Consider the following 2,130-nt stretch of genomic DNA (forward strand, 5'->3'; position numbering starts at 1 on the left):
AAAAACGCATCGATCGATCGAGTATATCAAGTGTTCCTCGGAATTTCTTCGGAATATACCGACAGAATCCCGAGGAAATTCCGAGGAAAACAAATTTTGGGTACCTCGGAATATCCTCGGAAATTCCTCGGGAAATTCCGAGGATTTCATTTTCGTCGGAATATCCGTCAGAATACCGCTGTTTTCTTGTAGTGTAACCATGTGAGTTTTATTATATTTTTTAGATTTAATAATACTAGTAAAAGTTCCGTATAGAGCAGATATATTAAATCTAGATAAATCAAATTGATAACTATAATTAAAAATACATATCTATATCCAAATAACGAAAAGGTGAAAAAGGAATAGTCACAGTATTTTGTTCTGTTTGAATGCATACACATAGTAGTCCTAACTCTTAAGTAACCGTGATCTTTTGTTTATTAACTCTTAACGGCTCCAGGACGGACCAACCCGTATGACGCTAGCGGATTTGTGTTCACGGACTACCTCGTTCACAGAACGGGGAAGGCTTTCTTGGGCAGACCGTGGTGCAGTTACGCTCGAGTGATCTTTTACAACGCAGACCTGTCCGACGTGGTTGTTCCCAAGGTTGGGACTCATGGCACTTTGAGGGCCATGTATCTCAGCTGGCGTTTGCAGAGATTGGATGCTATGGGAGTGGATCAAATAAGGGGAGACGTGTGAGCTGGGTTAAGAAGCTAAGCCCATTTGGGTTTTGGGTATTTTGGGCCTAAGCCCGTTTGGGTTAGGACCGTCCCGAAAACCAAAAATTTTATATTTTGATATAAAATATTTTCGTTCTTGCAATCAAAACTACTGTAACTATTGATATATTATTTTAATATTTTTATCTAAATTCTAATAAAGCAAATATAAAAGTTGTTAATGCATTTTATTGTTTGATCAATACAAGTGTCACATTTTAAATTTTGCAAATGTACTTTTTTCTTTCATGTACAACATGTTTTTTTTAAATACAAGTATGAAACGTCTGACCATATTTATCATAAATTTTGTTCTCTTTTTTTTTTTATCAAAAATTTTGTTCTCTTATATGTTTAGTTTTAGTTTATATTTGATTATTTAAATCTTACTAAATTTAGTTTGTGTATAATATGTTTTTAAAGCATAAGAAAACGAAAAACATTTTTGATAACGACGAAAATTTTAAACACATTTTATATTTTAAAATAAAAAATAAAACTTTTTTTTCTAATGAAAGTTCACATGTATTAAAACGACGGAAATGACTATAACAAAATATTTTTCGAAAAACTCAAAAAAGAAAAACGAAAGCCTTATAGCCCTATAAGGGTCTGACCGGGCTTTGAATTATTAGAAGTGGTTACGATTTTTATGGCTTTAATTCTTCTTAAAGCCTTTAATTTAATTATCTTCATAACTGTTTCACTACAAACACATCTTCTGTACTGTCGTGATTCTTCCTCTGGTAAATCAAGCAGTTTTATGGGTCATGATAAGAAGAATCTGATGAGAATTTTCTGAAAAGTATTTTTTTTTTCTTCTTCTTCTTTTCATTTTTCTGGAATATCACAACTTTCTATAGCCTTATGTTTATGGTAAATGATCATGTTTTTCAGGATCAGAAACATCCGGAGCTATATGTAGAGATGACGTCGGAAATCTGAAGGAAAAGTAGACGATGGAAAAGCTTTTGATGATCAAAAGAGAGATATAGAGAACGAGAAGAAAATGAAGAAGAAACTTGAAGAAATCCTCATGGCTAATTCAATTTAATTGTTCTAGTCTTGTTTTATGTCTCAATCCATCTTCTTCCTTATTCTTTTGTTTTAGGTTTCTCTTTAATCTTTTTGTCGTCATATTGTATTTTAATGTAAAAAAAATTGTATTTTGTTTATCTAATTAACAATAATTATGTACAAATAATTTTATTTTAAATGAATAATGATAAATTTTGTATTTAAAGTTATTTTAAATTTTATTATTAGTCTAATACTAATTATTAATTAATGATGAAAATAATGAAAATCGTTTATTTTTAACATGTCAATATTTATTATTTACATCATTTAAAACGAATGATGTAGATGTTAATATCAATTTTTACAATTGATATATATTGGAATTACTTACAATAGCTGATGT

At 30.1% G+C, this 2,130-nt stretch overlaps 1 pseudogene; it reads left to right on the forward strand.

Moving 5' to 3' along the window:
* LOC106338506 overlaps positions 1 to 737 on the forward strand; it is a 7,952-nt pseudogene extending 7,215 nt beyond the window's left edge.
* Positions 738 to 2,130: the final 1,393 nt, after the last annotated feature.

This window comes from Brassica oleracea, chromosome C4, assembly GCF_000695525.1.
Source record: "Brassica oleracea var. oleracea cultivar TO1000 chromosome C4, BOL, whole genome shotgun sequence".
Classification (NCBI taxonomy): Eukaryota; Viridiplantae; Streptophyta; class Magnoliopsida; order Brassicales; family Brassicaceae; genus Brassica; species Brassica oleracea.